Raw genomic sequence first — 24763 nt, forward strand, 5'->3', positions numbered from 1 at the left:
ATCTTCAGTATATTGAAAAACACTTTGCTAAACTGTATATAGATAGTCTTTTTAACGCAAAATCTGACAACGTGTTAAGTACTTCTTTCTCAGACTACATAAAACAATAAATCCTTCTGCCACAGAACCTATTTGGGTTTTCCCACTCCTACATAGGCGCTCAATTGATTTGAATAAGACCTTCACTGTATTGAGAAACACTTTTTGTTAAACTGTAGTCTTTTGAGCGCAAAATCTGACAACGTGTTAAGTACTTCTTTCACAGACCACCTAAAACAAACTCTCCTTCTGCTTTAGAACCTATTTGGATTTTTCTATTACTACGTAGGCGCTCATTTGATTTGAACAAGACCTTCACTATAATGAAAAACACTAATTGCTAAATTGTTTATAGATAGTCTTTTGAACGCAAAATCTGAAAACGTGTTAAGTACTTCTTTCTCGGACTACCTAGAACGATAAGTCATTCTGCTTTAGAGCTTACTTGGATTTTCCTACCCACTTCTACTTAGGCGCTCAATTGATTTGAATAAGACCTTCACTATATTTAAAAACACTTTTTGTTAAACTGTAAATAGATAGTCTTTTGAGCGCAAAATCGGACAACGTGTTAAGTACTTCTTTCTCAGACCACCTAGAACAATAATTTTTTCTGCTTTGAAACCTATTTGCATTTTCCCACTCCTACATAGGCGCTCAATTGATTTGATTAAGACCTTCACTATTTTGAAAAACACTTTTTGTTAAACTGCATATAGATAGTCTTTTGAGCGCAAAATCTGACAACGTGTTAAATACTTCTCTCTCAGACCACCTAGAATGATATTTTCTTCTCCTTTAGAACGTACTTCAATTTCCCACTCCTACAGAGGCACTCAAATGATTTGAACAAGTCCTTCACTATAATGTAAAACACTTTTTGTTAAACTGCATATAGATAGACTTTTGAGCGCAAAATCTAACAACATATAAGGTACTTCAATTGATTTGAACAATTGCTTCACTATATTGGATAACACTTTTCGTTAAACTGCATATAGACAGTGTTTTTATTGCAAAATCTGACAACATGATAAGTACTTCTTTCTCAGACCACCTAGAACGATAATTCCTCCTGCTTTAGAACCTACTTATAGTTTCCCACTCCTACGTAGGACCTCAATTGATTTGAATAAGTCGTTCACTATAATGATGAGTTGCTGTGATTTAATTGACTTACTGATCTAAATAATTTGCCACATTCGGCACTACCATATAGTTTAAAGAGGACCAAAGTGATAAAGCGGTAAATTCAAATATTCAAGACTTAAACGCTCAAAACAACATGCAAATATTAGCACGTGAAAGTTCAACGTAGCAACAACAAAAGAAACAAAAGAATTGTGATCACAATCGATCTACAGGTTAAACTTTGTACGCATCTCGGACTCTTGCCACCAATTTTGCTTCAAGGAACTCCCACAGCTGCTCGTAATTTTGAAGGTGCACGCCATCGCTTACGAAATTGAACTTGAATCCATTTAAACGGATGTGGCGCTTTTTGAATCTCTTCAACAAGCGTTTGTTGCTCACATCCGTTCTAATCGGATTCCATTTTCTTGAGATCAAGTCACAAATTACAACTTTAATGTTACATTGCCGAGCCCAATCTGCCAACATCCTGATATCATAAATTAGATCACACAGTCGAGACGTTCCCGTTTCCCATTTCGGACCGTGATATTGTTTCCTCCGAGGAACACAATCAGGAAATCAAGATCTGACATTTCGCTGAAATATCGTTCAAAATTTGCTACCCTTTCCCCACCTCTCCCAATGACTCGGACAACGCTGTTCATAAATGAGCTCATTCGCATAAGGTGAGAGTCACCTATAAATCCCACTTAATAATTCTGGACCGGTTCGTTCATTTTTCAACTATAATAGAGGCAACTTAGTGTTCTCTACAGCAAGATGAAGTAGTACAAATTGTGCTAATCCTATCCTAATAATTTTGAGCCCACTCCGGTTGCCGACCAGACTATTTAGGCGCTGCCACGACCCGTGCAGCTGGGTTGACACTTACTGCTGAAAGGGAACATCCGAAGTTTTATCAAATAGACTTGCCCATGTACTGATGGGATCAACGAAACGCCGGAGAAAACGCATCGCATCGTCGTGATATTTGCACGCACGCACGCCGGACATCCCCAAATGCATGATGTGCACCAAAAAGAAGAAATTGGGGGGGGGGGAGCTGACTAACCAGCGTCTCAACGGGTCAGGGGGGTGCACCCCATGGGGCAAAACGCCCTCACCTTAGAATAATAGTATACATATAAGTAATAAGGGGAGAGAAGATCAACCCCTCAGCAAAAATGACTGAAAATCGGAGGACAGTTTCCCTGTAATACACAGGGACTACAGTGTCTATGCTGGTACCCAAAAACAACAATTTTCCCACCTTCGCAAGGACAATAGAGGGTTTTGGGCATGCAATCAGGGGGATTGGGGGCTCACTTGCAGATTGAAAATTGACCCCCCGGATCTCAGAAAACCCTATACAAAACATATAAGGGGAGCTTCCCCGTTACAAATGGAGTTCAAAGCACCTATTTTTGCAGTCAAAATGAACAATTTTCAAAATTTTACAAGCAGAAGCGCGAAACGCACCCGACCCAAATATGTCAAAATGGGGGTATGTTTCCTGGCCAATTTATCAATAACGGCTGAAAGAAGCAAAACGTCAATTAAGGGATTCAAGTACGGCTCAAGCTGAGTTCAAATCAACAAACCGATCAAAAATCGGTTCACTCTACAAAGAGGTATTTCAACATAAAGGTACCGTACCGAATGACAAAATTGGCCGAGTCCGACTGACGTTTCGCTAAAAACACCATATGAAATACCATGCAACAAATATACATGGGGAGACTCCTCACTAACGCAGGAATCTAACACACTAAATTTCACCGTGGAATTCAATCCACAACAAGGTTTAATATACCGTAATCATGGTGGTGCTCCTCTCCTTCGAGGGTCAAACTGGGGTCAAGTGTCGTGATCAATTTCTCCAAAACGGCACAACAAAAAAACGCCCTTAACATAGTTTGTAGCACTGCTTGAGATACGCATCATTTTAAAAAATGAGCCCAATCGGTGCACTCTTCAAGGAGTTATAGCAAAAAAGGTACCGTATCAAATGACCGTAGAGGAGGGATACATCACGTTCAGAGCTAAAATTGAACACCTTAACCTCAGAAAACGCTATATAAAATATACATATTCGGGTTCTACGTTAGACGGGCAATTCAAAACACTAATTTTTATATACCGAATTAAAAAAATTCAAAGCTTCAAGAAGTGACCAGATGGTGTCACCCGCTTCTGGGGCTAAAACTGACGACAACTTTACTGGCCAATTTCTCTAAAACGGCTGAACAAAAAACAAAATATGTACCCTGCCCAACAAAAATGACCAATAAAAAAGCGTGGTGACCGGATTTCAGAGCAAAATTTGAATACTTCAATGGAATAAAATGAAAAATATATATGGGGATACTCCCCACTAACTGAAGATTCTAAAACACAAACATTTGTTCCGCAAATCGGCTGCTTTGTTGTAACGAAATTTGGGTCATTCCGGTTGGCCCGAAAATTCAACTTTTTTCAAATTTTCACATATGTAACTTTTTGATTAGGCCGATTTGAGAAACCAACCAAACACTGCAAGCAAGAGGGATTCAATGCCAACAAAACGTGACCATTCCCGTCCAATTTGGTAGGTAGGTTTGGAGAAATCAATGATGGCATGAAGCGTACCCCGACTTTTTGGCTATGGGGAGAACCCAATTTCGCGCAAAATCGCGCAAAACGAATAAAAATAGCGCCACGTAGATAATTCTGAACGCAATTCAGATCCACTCCGTTATTACTGAACACCCAAATTCCCTATTGCGAAGTGGGGTAAAAATTCCCACCTCGCCCTAAAGGCCAGAGTGTTTTGTGTGTTTTGACAAAAAAAGAACTCAAACAAGAATTTCATGATTTCGCAAAAAATGAAAAAATGTTCAATTCCTGAAAATAAAGTATTTTAAAATTTTCATGGACCCAAAAAAAGCCTAAATAACACAATTTGCAAGTATCAATACCCCAAATTAGAAGAATAGCAGCATCAGAACTAAAAAACTTTTTGAAACATTATTATTTTTGGTTTTTCTTAAACTTACAGCCTGAAAACCTTCTGAGAAGGCCGATTTCAGTAAATAATTAAAAACTGCAAAAGAGAAGAACTCATATTAAACTAAACGCAACTATGCCCACCTAAATTGGCACAGTAGTTTGGGAGAAATTATTATAAACGTGAAGCGTGCCCCAATTTTTCTGCTAATAGGATACATTTTTGATACGATATTCAGCAACCCGATGCAAACCTTCCCCTCAGACATGATTCAGGACGTTTTGTACGCGCATTTCCAATTTTCTGGACGCTGAAGACCTCTTCCGCAACATCGGCTGTTCATCGGCTGTTCTGTTGTAACGAGATGTGTGTCATCCAGATTGGCCCGAAAATTCAACTTTTTCAAATTTACACATATGTAACTTTTTGATTAGGCCGCTGTGAGAAACCAACCAAACACTGCATGCAAGAATAGTTTAGTGTCAGTAAAAAAGACTATACCCGTCAATTTTGGTAAATTAGTTATGGAGAAAACGTTAAACACATGAAGTGTACCCCCAATTTTGGGCTACAAATACGGCCCAAATTCTCGCAAATTCTTGCAAAACGACAAAAATATGCGTCTCGGACGTTATTCTGGACTAACCTAAGTCCCCTGGCTTGTCTCAACTCGCCATAGAGGCCAGGGTGTTTTCATGTGTTTTAATAAAAAAAAAACTGGAGCACGAAATTCCTGAATAGCCGAAACATAAATATTTCGGAAAATCGTTAAATTGCAGAGAACTACAGGTTCTAATATCTTCACACGCTACCCCTGAGGCTAAATAGCACAATTTGCATCTAATATTAACGCCCAAAACTAGTAAATAATCAAAATCTCTGCACTAAGTAGGCAGGAATTATGTTTTTGAAAGGTTACAAACAAAACAAACATTTAAACAGATGAAACTAAACAGCTTAAAAATAAACAGACAAACCATTGACAGTGTAAAACAAAAAAAACGGTTAAGCAGGAAAACAATTCAACAGTAAATTAGTAAAACTCCCAAAAGAAATCTAAAAATTGTTTTTGTGTAGACAGTCAATATAATGTAAAGCAGCCTGTGAAAAAAGCTGCTTTCCTTTGACTGAAGGGCCTCCTTTGACCAAGCTCCACACTTATTGAGGAGTTGCTTCCACAGTAGCTTGGCCGTTTCAATGTACCAGAAAACTAATGCCCACGATTAAGCCAAAATTCAGCACTTCTTTCAAGTTCGAACGTCTTTAACTTTTTTCCCAGACATATTTAGGGAAACAACTACGTAAAGCAGTCAAGAACAATTTGGTATCAACAAGTTAGGACTATGTTTGTTCAGTTTGGTAGATTAGTTTAAGAGAAATCAACAAGCATACGAAATGTACTCCTATTTTTGGGATTTTAAGAGAAATAATTTTCTCACAAAGTTGAGCAATACAGCTGGACCAGACTCCTTAAACGTAAGTCTGGAAGCATTAATGGTCCACTATTTTGTTTAACTTCTGAACAGCAAAACCCACTTTCGTTATGTTGGAAAAAATCTCAACTTACCATGAAGGCTTTTTGGGTATTTTTATTAAAAAAAACAACAGGAGCAAGAAATTCCTGTAAAGCCGACAACTGAAAAATTGAAAACAAATGCAAATTGCAACCAATTTTAGGTTTAAATAGCGTCACGCGCACTCTGAAAGGCCAAATAACACGAGATGTTTGTAACTTTAACACCCAATGTAGTTTAACATTTAAGGTAATGCATAAAATCGACGGAATTTAGAGTTTTTTGATAGTTTAGAAAAAAACATCCTTTAATGAGCCCAAAAAATAGAAAAACTGTCATGCTCTAGCTCGTGCAGCTATTTAATGACAGAAGAGAACCCTGAATGTTCAGTTTGTTCAGTTAGTTGCATGGGAATGAGTAGAACTCCCAAAAGAAATTCATTTTTTTTCGAGTTGACAGCCATTTTTCGCAAATTCATGTAAAACAGTTTTATAAAAAAAAAGCTTCCTTCCACTAACTCAGGAGCTTCCTTCGACTGAACTCCACACCTATGGAGAAGTGGCTCAATAGTGATTCGCCAATTTTATTGTACCAGAAAATTGATGTCCTCGAATATGACAAAAATCAGCAACCTTTTCAAGTTTGAACATCTTTAACTTTTTGCCCAGAGATTTAGGGAAACAACCAGCTAGAGCAGTCAAGAACATTTCGATATCAACATGTCAGGACTATGTTTGTTCTGTTTGGTAGATTAGTTTTAGAGAAATCAACAAGCATACGAACTGTACTCCTATTTTTGGGATTTTAAGAGAAATAATTTTCTCTTAAAGTTGAGCAATACAGCTAGACCAGACTCCTTAAACATAAATCTGGAAGCATTAATGGTCCACTATTTTTTTTGCTTCTGAACAGCAAAACCCACTTTCGTTATGTTGGAAAAAATCTCAACTTACCATGAAGGCTTTTTGGGTATTTTTATTAAAAAAAAACAACAAGAGCAAGAAATTCCTGTAAAGCCGACAACTGAAAAATTGAAAACAAATGCAAAATGCAACCAATTTTAGGTTTAAATAGCGTCACGCGCACTCTGAAAGGCCAAATAACACGAGATGTTTGTAACTTTAACACCCAATGTAGTTTAACATTTAAGGTAATGCATAAAATCGGCGGAATTTAGAGGTTTTTGATAGTTTAGAAAAAAAACATCCTTTAATGAGCCCAAAAAATAGAAAAACTGTCATGCTCTAGCTCGTGCAGCTATTTAATGACAGAAGAGAACCCTGAATGTTCAGTTTGTTCAGTTAGTTGCATGGGAATGAGTAGAACTCCCAAAAGAAATTCATTTTTTTTTCGAGTTGACAGCCATTTTTCGCAAATTCATGTAAAACAGTTTTATAAAAAAAAAGCTTCCTTCCACTAACTCAGGAGCTTCCTTCGACTGAACTCCACACCTATGGAGAAGTGGCTCAATAGTGATTCGCCAATTTTATTGTACCAGAAAATTGATGTCCTCGAATATGACAAAAATCAGCAACCTTTTCAAGTTTGAACATCTTTAACTTTTTGCCCAGAGATTTAGGGAAACAACCAGCTAGAGCAGTCAAGAACATTTCGATATCAACATGTCAGGACTATGTTTGTTCTGTTTGGTAGATTAGTTTTAGAGAAATCAACAAGCATACGAACTGTACTCCTATTTTTGGGATTTTAAGAGAAATAATTTTCTCTTAAAGTTGAGCAATACAGCTAGACCAGACTCCTTAAACATAAATCTGGAAGCATTAATGGTCCACTATTTTTTTTTGCTTCTGAACAGCAAAACCCACTTTCGTTATGTTGGAAAAAATCTCAACTTACCATGAAGGCTTTTTGGGTATTTTTATTAAAAAAAAAACAACAAGAGCAAGAAATTCCTGTAAAGCCGACAACTGAAAAATTGAAAACAAATGCAAATTGCAACCAATTTTAGGTTTAAATAGCGTCACGCGCACTCTGAAAGGCCAAATAACACGAGATGTTTGTAACTTTAACACCCAATGTAGTTTAACATTTAAGGTAATGCATAAAATCGGCGGAATTTAGAGGTTTTTGATAGTTTAGAAAAAAAACATCCTTTAATGAGCCCAAAAAATAGAAAAACTGTCTTGCTCTAGCTCGTGCAGCTATTTAATGACAGAAGAGAACCCTGAATGTTCAGTTTGTTCAGTTAGTTGCATGGGATTGAGTAGAACTCCCAAAAGAAATCCATTTTTTTTTCGAGTTGACAGCCATTTTTCGCAAATTCATGTAAAACAGTTTTATAAAAAAGCTTCCTTCCACTAACTCAGGAGCTTCCTTCGACTGAACTCCACACCTATGGAGAAGTGGCTCGCATAGTGATTCGCCAATTTTATTGTACCAGAAAATTGATGTCCACGAATATGACAAAAATCAGCAACCTTTTCAAGTTTGAGCATCTTTAATTTTTTGCCCTGACAGATTTAGGGAAACAACCAGCTAGAGCAGTCAAGAACATTTCGATATCAACAAGTTAGGACTATGTTTGTTGTTTGGTAGATTAGTCTAAGAGAAATCAACAAACATACGAACTGTACTCCTATTTTTGGGATTTTAAAAGAAACTTTTTCGCACAAAATTGAGCAATACAGCTAGACCAGACTCCTTAAACGTAAATCTGGAAACATTAATGGTCCACTATTTTGTTTAGCTTCTGAACAGCAAAACCCACTTTCGTTATGTTGGAAAAAATCTCAGCTAACCATGAAGGCTTTTTGGGTATTTTTATTAAAAAAAACAACAGCAGCAAGAAATTCCTGTAAAGCCGACATTTGAAAAATTGAAAACAAATGCAAATTGCAACCAATTTTAGGTTTAAATAGCGTCACGCGCACACTGGGAGGCCAAATAGCACGATATGCTTGTACATTAACACCCAATGTAGTTTAACATTTAAGGTAGTGCATAAAATCGGCATGATTTAGAGTTTTTTTTGATAGTTTAGAAAAAAAAACATTCTTAAATGAGCCCAATAAATAGAAGAACTCATTTGCTCCAGCTTGTTCAGCTATTTCATGACAGAAGGGAACCCTGAATGTTCAGTTTGGTCAGTTAGTTGTATGGTAATCAGTAGAACTCCCAAAAGAAATCCAATTTTTTCTTTCGAGTGGCAAATTCATGTAAAACATTTTATAAAAAAAGCTTCATTCCACTAACTGAGAAGCTTCCTTCGATTAAACTCCACACCTATCGAGGAGTGGCTCGCATAGTGACTCGCCATTATTGTTTTATTAGTAAATTGATGTCCACGAAAATGACAAAAATCGGCAACCTTTTCAAGTTTGAACATCTATACCATTTTGATCCAAATGATTTAGGGAACCCACTGTCAAGAGCTGTCAAGAAAGATTTAGTATAAACAAATTAGAATAGCGTTTGTTCTATTTGGTACATTAGCTTAGTAAAAATCAACAAACATAAGAACTGTATGATTAACAGGAAATCTTACAAACCATATATGACCTTGTATGATTACCAGGAAAAACGAAACGCAAGAACTCATCGTTTGGGTGACTCTGGTGTGTTTTTTTTACTAAAAGAGCGCTATACCTGTTACGAATGGAGTCGTTAACTCATTTACAACTAATTTTTTTCTTTTATGAAACTTGCATGATTACCGGGAAATGTTACAAACCATATATGACATTGTATGATTACCGTGAAAAATGAAACTCAAGAACTCATTGTTTGGTTGATTCTGGTCTGTTGTTTTACTAAAAGAGCGTTATACTTGTTACGGTTAGAGTCGTTAACTCATTTACAACTGATTTTTTCTTTTATGAAACTTGCATGATCACCGGGTAATCATACAAATCATATATGACCTTGTATGATTACCGGGAAAAATGAATCTCAAAAACTCATCGTTGGGTTAATGTGGTGTATTTCTTACCGACTGAGCGTTATAACTGTTACGATTAGAGTGGTTTACAACTATTTTTATTCTTTGTATGAAACTTGTATGATTACGGGGAAATCATACAAATCATATATGGTCTTGTATGATTACCGGGGATCATATATGACCTCGTATGAAGTCAAGGAAAGTTGTATGATGGGCAACCCAAGTTAGTGTGGCGTTCGAAGACGGAGGGAAAAAACAATCACAACAAGCTCTCTAATCTTAAGATGTAATTTCTAGCCGGCTCCTCTACGTAACTCTAAGAGTCCACTTCAATGTCCCCTTTAAAATAAAGAATAACCAAAGCCACTGGTTCCGCTTCTAGCAATAGAATTGTACTGTCTGAACAATCCTCAGATTGAATAAGATTCATTACATCATCAATATTTCTAAGCCATTTTTTCATTTAATAACTTCTCATTAACGGTGATCGTGGTTTTGGCGTATAAATTTGACTGCTTCGTAAGAGGTTGAAACTCGCTCAAAAAATTGCCCAAACTTCTCTGGCTCGAAAATTAGTTTTCTCGTTTGAGCCTCAGACGCTCTTAGTAGTGCATAATTGGCGGTTGGAGGATTTTTTGCTCAGTAGATATGTCTGTCTTATTGATGAATACCAACGGTGCACACAAGACGCACTTTTTCTGATATGTTTGAAGCAATTGAAAACTGTTGGAGAAAAAAATTTTTTCTTCTTTGGCATGCTCCATCTCATATTCGTCCAATTTTGATTTTTATAGCGTTTTTTGATCTTTGGATCCTTTCGAATTAAGTTTTCTTATGAGTTCTGTGGGCCTACAGCAGATTTAAAGTCAATTAAGAATCTTGCAAGCTGATTCAAAACTTGCAAGATTCTTGCAAGAATCCTACAAGATACCAATCGAGGCAAAAAATAAATCAGGGTAGAAATGTGTTAGAAAACATCTTTGAAGCGAATTATTGTGTATTGAACAAATTACAAAACCAAATTCAATGAAAAATTTTTCAGCCCGGATTCAAAATCTTGGAAGAATCTTGCAAGAATCATGCAAGTTTTTGAATTCAGCAAAATTTATTTGTGTATTTTTGGTAGCTAGATCTAACTGAAAACCAAATTAAATGACTGATATCAGAATTTTTGATGAGCAGAACTGAACCTAACTGACTTTTTTCGATAATGCGTTTTGAATGTGAAATCTTGCAAGAATCTTGCAAGTTTCTTGCAAGATTTTGAATTCAAAAACAATTTTTCTACAAATAACTAGGGACATCTTGAGCCAACCATATCCGTCTTTTTTAAGATTATTAACCTCCTCTAGAAAAAGACGAAATCAAACACTCCCAATCTTTCTCTCATTTTTTAATCAAACAAATTATTTTTACAGAAACAACCAGTTGGAATATTTTGTCTTTGATCCTATTGGAAAATGAAGATCTTTTTTGTAGGAGAAATTATTGATGGCATGAAGCGTACCCCGACTTTTTGGCTATGGGGAGAGCCCAATTTCTCGCAAAATCGGGCAAAACGAGTAAAAATAGTGCCACGTAGATAATTCTGAAAGCAATTCAGGTCCACTCCGTTATTACTGAACACCCAAAACCCCTTTTGCGAAGTGGGGTAAAAATTCCCACCTCGCCCTAAAGACCAGAGTGTTTTGTGTAATTTGATAAAAAAGAACTCAAACAAAAATTTCATGATTTCGCAAAAAATGAAAAATTGTTCAATTCCCGAAAAAAAAGTATTTTAAAAGCTTCATGGATCCAAACAAAGCCTAAATAACACAATTTGCAATTATTAATACCCCAAATTAGAAGAATAACAGCATCAGAACTAAAAAACGTTTTGATACATTATTATTTTTGGTTTTTCTTAAACTTACGGCCTGAAAACCTTCTGAGAAGGCCGATTTCAGTAAAAAATTAAAAACTGCAAAGGAGAATAACTCATATTAAACTAAACGCAACTATGATTACCTAAATTGGCACAGTAGTTTGGGACAAATCATTAGAAACGTGAAGCGTGCCCCGATTTTTCTGCTAATAAGATACAATTTTGATACGAAATTCAGCAACCCGATGCAAACCTTCCCCTCGGACATGATTCAGGACGTTTAATACGCGCATTTCCAATTTTCTGGACGCTGAAGACCTGTTCCGCAACATCGGCTGTTCTGTTGTAACGAAATGTGTGTCATCCAGATTGGCCCGAAAATTCAACTTTTTCAAATTTACACATATGTAACTTTTTGATTAGGCCGCTGTGAGAAACCAACCAAACACTGCATGCAAGAAGAGTTTAGTGTCAGTAAAACAAGACTATGTCCCTCAATTTTGGTAAATTATTTTCGGAGAAAACGTTAAACACATGAAGTGTACCCCCAATTTTGGGCTACAAATACGGCCCAAATTCTCGCAAATTCTTGCAAAACGACAAAAAATGTGCGTCTCGGACGTTATTCTGGACTAACCTAAGTCCCCTGGCTTGTAACTGGACACCGACCAAGACCTCTACCGCGATTTGGGAAACAATCTCAACACGCCATAGAGGCCAGGGTGTTTTCATGTGTTTTAATAAAAAAAAACTGGAGCACGAAATTCCTGAATAGCCGAAACATGAATATTTTGGAAAATCGTTAAATTGCAGAGAACTACAGGTTCTAATATCTTCACACTCTACCCCTGAGGCTAAATAGCACAATTTGCATCTAATATTAAAGCCCCAAACCAGTAAATAATCAAAATCTCTGCACTAAATAGGCAGGATTTAGGTTTTTGAAAGGTTACAAACAAAACAAACACTTAAACAGATAAAGCAAATTAGCTTACAAATAAAAAGACAAACCATTGACAGTTTAAAACCAAAAAAAACGGTCAAGCAGTTAAACAATGCAACAGTAAATTAGTAAAACTCGCATAAGAAATCTAAAAATTGTTTTTGTGTAGACAGTCAATATACGCAAATTCATGTAAAGCATCCTGTCAAAAAAAGCTGCTTTCCTTTATCTGAAGGGCTTCCTTTGACCAAACTCCACGCTTATTGAGGAGCTGCTTGCACAGTAGCTCGCCCATTTTTATGTACCATAAAAATAATGCCCAGGATTAAGCCAAAATTCAGCACTTTTTTCAAGTTTGAACATCTTTAACTTTTTCCCAGACAGATTTAGGGAAACAACTACCTAAAGCAGTCAAGAACAATTTGATATCAACAAGTTAGAACTATGTTTGTTCTTTTTGGTATATTAGTTCAAGAGAAATCAACAAACATACGAACTGTACTCCTATTTTTGGGATATTAAGAGAAACAGTTTTCTCACAAAGTTGAGCAAAACAGCTGGACCAGACTCCTTAAACGTAAATCTAGAAGCATTAATGGTCCACTATTTTATTTAGCTTTTGAAAACCAAAACCCACTTTTGTTATGTTGGAAAAAATCCCAGCTCGCCATGAAGGCTTTTTGGGTATTTTTATTTAAAAAAAACAACAGGAGCAAGAAATTCCTGTAAAGCCGACAATTGAAAAATTGAAAAAAAACGCAAATTGCACCCAATTTTATTTTTAAATAGCTTCACGCGCATTCTGAGAGGCCAAATAGCGCGAGATGTTGGAACTTTAACACCCAAAGTAGTTTAACTTTTAAGGTAATGCATTAAATCGTCGGGATTTAGATTTTTTGATAGTTTACAAAAATAACATCATTTAATGAGCCCAATAAATAGAAAAACTCATTTGCTCAAGCTTGTTCAGCTATTTCATGACAAAAGAGAACCCTGAATGTTCAGTTTGGTCATTTAGTTGCATGGGAATCAGTAGAACTCCCAAAAAAATCCAGCTTTTTTTCGAGTTGACAGCCACTTTTCGCAAATTCATGTAAAACAATTTTATAAAAAAAGCTTCATTCCACTAATTCAGGAGCTTCCTTCGACTGAACTCCACGCCTATGCAGGAGTGGCTCGCATAGTGACTCGCCAATTTTGTTGTACCAGAAAATTGATATCCACGAAAATGACAAAAATCAGCAACCTTTTCAAGTTTGAACATCTTTAACTTTTTGCCCAGACAGATTTAGGGAACTCACTGTCTGGAACTGTCAGGAATGATTTAGTATGAACAAATTAAAATAGCGTTTGTTCTATTTGGTACATTAGCTTAGTAAAAATCAACAAACATAAAAACTGTATGATTAACAGGAAATCATACAAATCATATATGACCTTGTATGATTACCAGGAAAAATGAAACGCAAGAACTCATCGTTTGGGTGACTCCGGTGTGTTTTTTTACTTAAAGAGCGTTATACCTGTTAAAATTGGAGTCATTAACTCATTTACAACTAATTTTTTTCTTTCATGAAACTTGCATGATTACCGGGAAAACTTACAAACCATATATGAAACTCAACAACTCATCGTTTGGTTGACTCTGATGTGTTTTTTTTTACTAAAAGACCGTTATACCAGTTACGATTGGAGTCGTTAATTCATTTACAACTGATTTTTTTCTTTTATGAAACTTGCATGATCACTGGGAAATCATACAAATCATATATGACCTTGTATGATTAAAGGGGAAAATGGATCTCAAAAACTCATCGTTGGGTTAGTCTGGTGTATTTCTTACCGAATGAGCTTTATAGCTGTTACGATTAGAGTAGTTTACAACTAATTTTATTTTTTGTATGAAACTTGTATGATTACGAGGAAATCATACAAATCATATATGACCTTGTATGATTACCGGGATCATATATGACCTTGCATGAAATCAAGGAAAGTTGTATGATGGACTACCCGGGTTAGTGCGGCGATCGAAGTCGGAGGGAAAAAATTATCACAACAGGCTCTCTAATTTTGGAGTGTATTTTTGGCCGGCTCCTCTACGCAACTCTAGTGAGTCCACTTCAATGTCCCCTTTAAAATACAGAATAACCGAAGCCACTGGTTCTGCTTCTAGCGATAAAGTTGTACTGTCTGAACAATCCTCAGATTGAATAAGATTCATTACATCATCAATATTGCTAAGCCATTTTTTCATTTCATAACTTCTCATTAACGGTGATCGTGGTTTTGGGGTATAAATTTGACTGCTTCGTAAGAGGTTGAAACTCGCTCAAAAAATGGCCCATACTTCTCTGGGTCGAAAATTAGTTTTCTCGTTTGAGCCTCAACACCCTTAGTAGTGCATAATTGGCGGTTGGAGAATTTTTTTGCTCAGATATGTTGGTCTTATTGAAGAATACCAACGGTGTGATCAGATATCTGTCATAGAGAAAATGACAAGCAATCTGCATCGGCATCAGTACATTCATACACAGAACCTTTGCTCAAGTGTCTCTGCATAGGGCTACTTGATGCTCCTTGAAGCAAAATACTTTTGGAATGAAGTTTTCGGGTGGCTCTAGTCGTGGGACTAGCAAGTCGCTGGGAGAAACATCCTTGATTGTTGTTGTGGCGTTACACACAAGACGCACTTTTTCTGATGTTAGAATCAACAAATGTTGGGGAAATATTTTTTGTCTTCTTCGGCAAGCTCCATCTCAAATTCGTCCAATTTTGTTCTTTTATAGCGTTTTTTGATCTTTCAATCTTTTCGAATTAAGTTTTCTTATGAGTTCTGTGGGCCTACAGCAGATTTAAAGTCAATTAAGAATCTTGCAAGCTGATTCAAAACTTGCAAGATTCTTGCAAGAATCCTACAAGATACCAATCGAGGCAAAAAATAAATCAGGGTAGAAATGTGTTAGAAAACATCTTTGAAGCGAATTATTGTGTATTGAACAAATTACAAAACCAAATTCAATGAAAAATTTTTCAGCCCGGATTCAAAATCTTGGAAGAATCTTGCAAGAATCATGCAAGTTTTTGAATTCAGCAAAATTTATTTGTGTATTTTTGGTAGCTAGATCTAACTGAAAACCAAATTAAATGACTGATATCAGAATTTTTGATGAGCAGAACTGAACCCAATTGACTTTTTTCGTTAATGCGTTTTGTATGTGAAATCTTGCAAGAATCTTGCAAGTTTCTTGCAAGATTTTGAATTCAAAAACGATTTTTCTACAATTAACTAGAGACAACTTGAGCCATCCAAATCCGTCCTTTTTAAGAATATTAACCTACTCTAGAAAACGACGAAAACAAACACTTTCAATCTTTCTCTCATTTTCAATCAAACAAATTATTTTTACAGAAACAACCAGTCGGAAAATTTTGTTATTGATCCGATCGGTAATTGAGGATCTTTTTTGTAGTCGTAAATATATTCTGATCATAGTTAGGTCCAATTATCTTCCTAATGAGATTTAGTTGAACCTATTTGACCACTTCAGCTGCTATATTGTTTAAATATTGATTTCTTTTGTCTGGTTTAGTCGTTTTGTTTGTTTCGGAGAACTGTGTAAGTGCGGTTTTTTTGCTGTACTGAATCAGTACTCCTATAGCTTATTTCAGTAACTCCACCACTGCCAGTCCCCAGCCCGGAGTGAAAAAGGAGGAGGGATGAACCACAAAAATCATACATTCGAAAATCTCGAAGAAGTCGGTTTTTTAACCAGATTAATTAGATTTTCTGACAGTTTAACTATTTCAGCTCGATCAACCGCCTAGTGCAGCCAACGAACCAGGTATAAAAAATATCGAAGAATTCAAAATCTTACAAGAAACATGCAAGATGAATTCATAATCTTGCAAGATTATTCAAATCTTGCAAGAATCTTGCAAGCCGCTTTCAAGTAGTATGCATTCCCTTCCAAGGTTGCTTGCAAGGTTTTGAATTCTTCCATTACTAGGGCTGATACTTTACATCTTTATGCGTAAAATTCCTTTCCTGTATACATTTTCAACACAGCTGCTAAATCGCTAAAATTTATACTGAAGCAACTGCTGCTAACTCATTTGATCCAATTTAAATAAAAGCCAATCTCAATTTAAAATCAATGACTCATCCAAGTTGATTGCACGGCTCAATGATTTAGTAATGAAAGTCTATGACACTCGGGCCCCGGCCTCTTTTATCCTACAAGTATATTAAACAAATTTAATATACCTTCAGTTAAATGAGCTATGATTTGCTCAAGATATTCTCAAAAAGCGGAAAATAATCTTGAATATGCAAGTTCCCGATGGGAGATGTTGACTTAGTAAGCATCAGTAACATTTTCATATACTCTTTTGGGATTTCAGGGAAACGACGTCCTCAGATGTCTTTGATCTAACTTAAAGTCGCTTTCCTTATGATCACTGAAGACAAGTTATTGTTTGTTTGTCCTCGGACATTTAATTTTTCCCAGCCCGATATAGGGTGAAAACCATAACAAACCTGAATAATTCAGTAAAATAAGACTATGCTAGTTCGAATTCCATAATCGTTTCACGAAATAACAGACAATGAGTTCACGTACCTCAATTTTTAGGTTATGCAAAACCGAAATTCAACGAAACTCGACCAATGCGGTGTAAAAGAACCATGTTAGCATGCTTTTGAGGTAATCAACCAATTCAGTTGTTCTTGAGCAATGCCATTTTTAATGGAAAAAAGAGATGAAAAAGTTTACACCTCTCAGATCAGGGTATGACATTTAAAACGTTTTGACAAAACAACAACCAGAGAATTCGGCGGGATCATTAAAAAGACAGAGTTGATTAAGTTAAAGGCAGAGATAATCTAAAAACGCCACTCAATTAAGCAACAAAATTTTGAAAAGAAGCGTCCCTACCTTTTCAGCTTTTCACTAGAACTGAATTTTAAAATAGTTGATCGAAAACTGCAACATCCAATCTCAACAGTCAGGTCTGAAATTGAAAAGGATTCAAATCTGATTGATCAATATGATGGCAAACTTACAGAGAAATCAAAAATTTCGCAGATATAAGCTAGTTTCTGCGACGTGATCAACTATATGTTCCGCCTCATTAGCAAATGTTTTGCATTGTTTTGCACATGTTTTTGTTTATTTTTTCTCAGGTCGAAAAAAGTTTTTGATTGATGTTATTTTTATGAATAACTGAAAAATACAATGCTTCCCGCTTCGCAGTTATTCCACACTTTGAACAATTTAATTACGGATTGATGTTTCCCAAAACGTGGAAAACAATTAATTCGTGATTGGTGTTTCCCAAAACGTGGAAAATTAGGAATTGGCAAATTTTCCGCTGGGAGTTCTGTTGTTAGTAGGCGTAAAAAGATTTCAGAGTATCCCTAGGGTAGTCCGGGAAACGACTCACTTTGATTTTGACCAAACTCATTTTAAATAATGGCCACTGAAGTCAATTTTTGATTAAAATTATTGGACTGAGTTAAACGAAACGTCCCAAAGAATGTAAGAAAACTAATGAGAAAAGTTTTTAGCAACCGACCAACTTCATTCATCTTATAAAGCCGAAAGGAAACTGTTAGTACAATGAACAATAACATAACAAGTAATTTGTAAAAAAAAAAAAACAAAAATACTTTTGATATAGAGCGCAATAAGGCTCAAATCTGATATTTTTCAACAAACGTATATTGAATTGACTTCAGTAGTTGTAGTTGAATTGTTCTTATTGTAATGTTTCTCCTGTCTCAAATCTCATACTCATCAAAAAAATTTCCATATAGCAAAATCAATTAACTTGGTTAACATAACGGTGAATATCAATACAACAGATCGATCAACAGTTTATGAATCTTATTCCATCGGCGTTTTAGATTTATTCATGTGATCAAAATTAAATTTATTGGGTTGAAAAGTACACACACTGATTACCTGAAAACTACAAAAAATTTATGTGCAGTGACCAATCAAAAGAAATGTTTTATATAAACTCAGAAGCTTCAGGGACCTATTTTCTTAGCCTCACAAAATAGGAGCAATTAGCTGCTGAACACGCTTCAATTAACAATGTCCGTGATCCAAAACATAATTTTGTTTTTTGACCACTGCAGACAATATTTTGTCTACATTCCATTGGCCGATACAAATCAAATGTTCTTACAAAGGTTGAAAAGCGATATGGATGTATAATGTAAAAATAGATGTTATTAGACTGGCTGAAAAGAAGACTTAGAGACGCTTAAAAAGACGAAGAGAAGCGGTTACTACAAGGAACAAACACATTGCATTTGAAAGTTTAGTAAATAGTCCTTAAACTCAATAAACTTAAAATCATCATGAGTAGATGGCGTAAATAGTGCGGAAGGGAGATTTTCGAATATTCTATTTCGAATTTTGCAAAAAAATTTTGTTTCTTCAAGTTTCATTTGACAACTTATGTCTTTGGGGAACAACAATTGCAACGAAGATCTGTTTTTAGAGATGCAAATGACTAAAAAGAAATAAAATAATTGATTCTTTCAAAAAATAGGAAACCAAATCAGATAATCAAGCAAATAGAACAAATAATATAAAAACAATAAATTGCTGTCAAGTATGTTAGCATTGCCGTACAAACTAGGCCGCAGAGAACCGCCACTTCCTTGATAGGTCATCAAAAGGTTCGATGGATCTCGTCAAGTGATGCCAGTAACTGTACTAAGAAACTTTAAAAGACAGATTGTCAGATGCTTAAGATGCAAAAGATTTAAAATGATCAGCTCAAAATATTAACGGAACTATTTGCTGGTTATTACTAATGTAATTGTCTCTAAAACTGTACCGATAACGTTTCAATTCTTTTTTACTCAACATTTGTACTTCTGAAATGAAATTGGGGTTAAATTTTAAAATAAAATTCAACAATTTTCTTATTCTTACTCCTAGTTGTTTAGGGCTAAGTCCACTAACCGCGTTTGTACTTTTTAACTGACGGTATGATGTTCTTTTTTAATTCAACTGACTCTATTTCTTTCTTTGTTCTAAGAAATTTTAGACTATTTTTTTCGCATTCTGATCTAAGTATCTCTGTTAATTTTTTAAACAGTTCAAAAATGTGCAAATTTTTGATCGAATGCATTTTATACTTTTCTCGATTTTGCAGTGTTGATTCCGTTTTTCTCTTTTTAAACATGATTCTGGCAATTTGTTTTATTTTTGCTTCTAGAGGCTGAATTGTTGTCTTGCTACTGATTCCATAGACTAAAACACCATAATTTAGTATTGGTTGTACGTAAATTTTATATGTTACAAGAAGCTGTGCAGTTGTTAAAAATGATCTCAACTTATAAAATAATCCAGAAAATTTAGACAGTTTTGCACATAATTTGAGGATATGCCGATGAAAATTAAGTTTTTCATCAAATTGTACTCCTAAGTATTTCAAAGACGTTTTTTGACTGATCGCATCATCCTGCAAAATTATCTTTTGTTGAGAAGATTTTTTGATTGCGTTCATATTAACAAGGTGCGTTTTTTCTAAATTGAGTTTCAGTTTGTTTCGCAAAAAATACTCGGCTACAGATTTGATTGACTTCTCAAACTTTTCAGCACTTGAATACACATTTTACTTCAAAACAGCGTCATCTGCAAACAAAATTGCAGTTGAGTCACCGCAGAACTCCTGAATATCATGTATATAAACTAGAAAGAGCAGTGGTCCTAGCACCGAGCCCTGCGGCACTCCATTTTCTATTGGTAAGAATTCCGACCTAAACTCAACCGATTTGACGCATTGTTGTCTGTCACTCAGATAGGATTTCAGTAATTTATGTACAACTTATGTCTTATTGTTTCATTTTACAACTTATGTCTTTGGGGAACAACAATTGCAACGAAGATCTGTTTTTAGAGATGCAAATGACTAAAAAGAAATAAAATAATTGATTCTTTCAAAAAATAGGAAACCAAATCAGATAATCAAGCAAATAGAACAAATAATATAAAAACAATAAATTGTTGTCAAGTATGTTAGCATTGCCGTCCAAACAAGGCCGCAGAGAACCGCCACTTATTTGATAGGTCATCAAATGGTTCGATGGATCTCGTCAAGTGTTGCCAGTAACAGTACTAAGAAACTTTAAAAGACAGATTGTCAGATGCTTAAGATGCAAAGGATTTGAAATGATCAGCTCAAAATATTAACGGAACTATTTGTTGGTTATTACTAATGTAATTGTCTCTAAAACTGTACTGATAACGTTTCAATTCTTTTTTACTCAACATTTGTACTTCTGAAATGAAATTGGGGTTAAAATTTAAAATAAAATTCAACAATTTTCTTATTCTTACTCCTAGCTGTTTAAGGCAAAGTCCACTAACCGCGTTTGTACTTTTTAACTGACGGTATGATGTTCTTTTTTACTCAACTGACTCTATTTCTTTCTTTGTTATAAGAAATTTTAGACTATTTATTTCGCATTCTGATCTAAGTATCTCTGTTAATTTTTTAAACAGTTCAAAAATGTGCAAATTTTTGATCGAATGCATTTTATAATTTTCTCGATTTTGCAGTGTTGATTCCGTTTTTCTCTTTTTAAACATGATTCTGGCAATTTGTTTTATTTTTGCTTCTAGAGGCTGAATTGTTGTCTTGCTACTGGTTCCATAGACTAAAACACCATAAGTTAGTATTGGTTGTACGTAAACATTATATGTTACAAGAAGCTGTGCAATTGTTAAAAATGATCTCAACTTATAAAATGATCCAGAAAATTTGGACAGTTTGCACATAATTTGAGTACATGCCGATTTAAATTAAGTTTTTCATCAATTTGTACTCCTAAGTATTACAAAGAGGTTTTTTGACTGATGGCCTCATTCTGCAAAATTATCTTTTGTTGAGAAGATTTTCTGATTGCGTTCAAATTCACAAGGTGCGTTTTTTCTAAATTGAGTTTCAGTTTGTTTCGCAAGAAATAGTCGGCTACAGATCTGATTGACTTCTCAAATTTTTCATTACTTAAATACACATTTTGCTTCAAAGCAGCGTCATCTGCAAACAAAATTGCAGTTGAGTCACCGCAGAACTCCTGAATATCATTTATATAAACTAGAAAGAGCGGTGGTCCTAGCACCGAGCCCTGCGGCACTCCATTTTCTATTGGTAAGAATTCCGACCTAAACTCAACCGATTTGACGCATTGTTGTCTGTCACTCAGATAGGATTTTAGTAATTTATGTACAAGTCCTCTCATTCCTATGTTTTCTAGCTTTTCCAGGAGCAAATTTTGTTCAATTGTATCAAATGCTTTCTTCAGATCTATTAAGACAGCCTTCACTTCCTTAAATCCATTTTCTCAGTCTTCTCTGATTCCCTCGAGGAAATTGACTACTGCTTCAGTAGTCCCCCTTTTTTGTTGGAACCCAAATTGATTTTTATAAAGCAAATCGTATTTCTCGAGGAATGTGGTCATTCGATCACAAAGTAATTTTTCTAGTTTTTTTCCAATCGTTGGTAATAGACTATTTGGCCTTTAGTTCTGAGCTTCGTAAGCATTCCCGCACTTATGTATTGGAAATACTACTGCTTTTTTCAAACATTTTGGGAAGATTCCTTTTCCGAAACACTTACTGACAAAAAACGTCAATGTAGGAACTATAATCTGTTCTGTTTTTTTAAGTAAAAAATTATTGAGACGGTCACAATCAGTGCTATGTTTATTCTTCAATTTTTTAATGACTAGTGATAATTCGGCTTCATTTGTTGAAGTCAAAACATTCTTTTTAAAGTTCTTTTTTGTCTTCCATTTTTTCCAGGATCAATTCATTTATTCTACAAAAACTTTTCAAAAGTTGTGAAGTAAAGGTTGAAACCTTCAATCTGTTTCTCTGACAACTCTTCTTGTTCTTTTTGTGTATTTCGACTCAATGTTTTCATTGTATTAAAAAAAGCTGCTGGAATTGTTTTTTGCGATTTTGTGCAACATTTTCTGATAATAGATTGTTTTGTTTTCTTTTATTTTCTTGCTCAGCTTATTCCTGATTTTAATGAACTTTTCCTTGTTTTTAATATTTTTGTGTCCCAAGAAGGTCTGGAATAAGCTCTGTTTTTTTGATGCTAAATTCTTTATACTGTTGTCAATCCAATTTGGTTGCTGAGAAGGTTTTTTTATTTTTTCAATGGAATATAATTGTCAACTTCCTCGATGATAACCTCTTGGAACTTTTCAAATGCAAGATCACAATCCAAAGCAAAAGTGCGACATAAGTCTGCTTAATTTGTCTCTTTTTTTAAAAAACATTTTTCTAAAACAAAGTGGTTTTCAAGAACCGTCCAATCCCTGTAAACTTTCTCTTTCAGTGGTAGTCTTTTCGATGTAGTCAGAGAACACGATTTGGACAGTATAGTGATCCGCTTCAGCTGACTTGATAATTTCAATTTCTACTGTCTTCGAGCAGTAAACTACGTCAATATTAGTTCTCGATTTTGCGCTTTCACTAGTATACCCAACGTTAGACATATTGCTTAAGTTGTAAGAACTAAAAATGTCTTTTAATTTTAAAAGCTTGATGTTTTTGCTACTATGGTCAATGTTAAAATCTCCGCAAACAATGTGTAACGGTTCCAGTTCCGGAGTTAGTTCTTCAAAAAAACATCTGAAAAGTTTCCGATATTTCATTTATACTTGTATTCGGTTTGATATAGATGACTGTTTATAAAAAATTTTTGCCTTTTTTCTGTGTTGATTTTCACAGTTAAAACTTGAATACTGGTACAACCAAACTTTTTAATAATTGTTTGTTGTAAATCCATCCTTGGAAAGATCCCAACCCCTCCTCCTTTAGAGGTATTACGGTTGTTTGTAGCAATTTCCTGGTAGCCATCAAGGTTAATGCACTTTGCGTTAGATTGGTCCTTGAGCCACGTTTCCGTCAAACATATTTTTAAATGTTGACTCGCCTGTCGTTTCATCAACACTTCAAACTCGTTAAAATTTTTGTAGATCGATCTGATATTTTGCGAAATTATTTTGTTTGCACTCATTTTGAATTTTTTTCCTTGAACACATTACCAATTTAAAAATTTGGACAAAAGATTGAGTAAAATAAAAAGGAAGAAAAAAATCAATATGAATGTATGAATGTGAATGACCGCGGATATCGCAGGCCTCCACAACAAAAAAGATGAGTTTATTTCTTTTTCTAACCTAATTTAATTTCAGAGTTGCGGATATCGCAAACTTTAACTTTCTAATACTAAAAAATTTCTCTTTGTAAAAAACTAAAAATGCAAATCATCTAGGGCATCTTTGTCTGCGGATACCGCTTGACATATATTGCCACTAAAAATATTCTAAAATTGCCATCTAATTTGTCATTTTGCTGCGCACACTGTAAGCAGCAAGGGGTTTGATTTTTCTTTGTAAAGCGAGAAGTATAAACCTAAAGTTTTATCTCTTCTCATCTTCCCATTCAGCTACAAATATCGCGAGCTAAAAGGACAATGAGAACTTGCTAGGACAATGAGAAATAGGACAATGAGACAAGAAGGCTAAAATGAAAGAAAACATATGACTTAAACTTGCTATCATCTCATCTTGCTGCGAATATTGCGAGCAAAATGAATGAGTGGGAACATTATAGTCTCATCATTATAGTACTGCTACCGTGTGGGGTTAATATGAAACTTACTACAAAAAACTATTTCATAATCAGAACAAAAAACTAAGTTTCCACTGTTAACCATAATAAGCTATGGAGTTTATTTTTTCGTTTGTCTCTTGCTATCAGTTGAAAACTTCTCTTGACCCTTTTCACATGAGAGCTCTTCCGCTTCCTTCATAAATTTTTGATTCTTGCGTCCACTCTCCCGCAAGACAGGATTTTGGATTTTATTCAATTCGTTCACGTTATTTACTGCTCTAAGGGAAGTTTCGTTTTGCAGATTCTTAACCATAACTGAAACTGTACATTTTTTGTTGAAGGAATCATTCCCATTTTTTTCGCCTCACTGTTTATTTCTGCTTCATATTTAGGCAGTCTATCATTAATGTATATATTAAGATTATTTAGTGGACTCTTGATTTTCTTAAATTTCCTCATTGCACCAAAAGCCCTATCTTTGTCGTCAAAATAGACAAAGTTGCAGACCATTGACGCTGGGCATCCATTAGCTGCTGTGCCGGGTAATATATGACATGCTTTAATTCTGTTTTCGTCCAGTTTGATATTCAGAAAATTTTCAAAAAACTTCAATGTGTTTCGCAACACATTTCGACTGTCTCTTGAGTCAAAGAGTGGGTTGCAGATTATAACACAATGCTTGTTTGTGTAACGTTCTTGGGCTCTCAGTCTGGGTCTGTCGTTTA

General features: G+C 35.1%; 1 protein-coding gene across 1 annotated transcript in view; it reads right to left on the reverse strand.

Moving 5' to 3' along the window:
• Positions 1-24763, reverse strand: part of LOC142349538 (tuberin-like) — a 494816-nt gene that overhangs the window by 287886 nt on the left and 182167 nt on the right. The window lies entirely within an intron of this gene.

The sequence above is a fragment of the Convolutriloba macropyga genome, chromosome 11 (assembly GCF_964194025.1).
Source record: "Convolutriloba macropyga chromosome 11, txConMacr16.3, whole genome shotgun sequence".
Taxonomy (NCBI): Eukaryota; Metazoa; Xenacoelomorpha; order Acoela; family Convolutidae; genus Convolutriloba; species Convolutriloba macropyga.